The sequence below is a fragment of the Lepisma saccharinum genome, chromosome 16 (genome assembly GCF_977018435.1).
Source record: "Lepisma saccharinum chromosome 16, izLepSacc3.1, whole genome shotgun sequence".
Lineage (NCBI taxonomy): Eukaryota > Metazoa > Arthropoda > Insecta > Zygentoma > Lepismatidae > Lepisma > Lepisma saccharinum.
In genome coordinates this window covers 35379978-35380665 of record NC_139244.1, presented here as the reverse complement: position 1 = coordinate 35380665, position 688 = coordinate 35379978, and positions in this window count along the sequence as shown.

The following is a 688-nucleotide window of genomic DNA, read 5'->3' as shown; positions in this document are numbered from 1 at the left end:
AAGCACTAAATAAATAAATTCTTGTTGATCACATTTTAGTTTTAATTTGCTTCAAAAATATATACAAAATGACCTACTACAATGATAAATGCAATTATCTTCTTTATTATGTACAGTGGACTCTCATTAATCCGTGTCCCTTTGGAATTCGAATTAAAAGGAGTTCACTGTATTAATTTGATGCTTGTTCTTAACCTTCAAATGGTAAGGTGCAGGTCGGATCCGACCCAAGTGGAAGTTGCTTGGTCACTGTTTCCCCCTCCCGTATTTGCTGGTGACAGAGCTTCAGGTAACCTTCACCTTACTCATGAGGAAGGCGTCTGAGGGACTGCACGTCCTAGGTACGTCACTGTCCGGTTTTATTCTTATTTATATTAGCCCTTGTTGCTGTCTGGGTTGGATCCGACCCCTCCTTACCATTCACGGTAGACATTCTCCCTGTAATTTCACTTCTTTTTTTTCAGTTTGTCGCAATTGTTGTGCACCATGGCATTCAGGAAGTTTATCTGCGCTGCAGATGAGATTAGAGCTGAGTTGCAAGGACAAGAAGAGGACTCCGAATTAGACTGGGATGATGAAATAAGTGAAGACATCTCCGAGTCAGAAGATGAAACATTAGCAAACAGTGACGATTGTGAAGATGTGGTTGATTGTGTTGGTGGGGACGTTTCAGACTGGGAGGATCGTG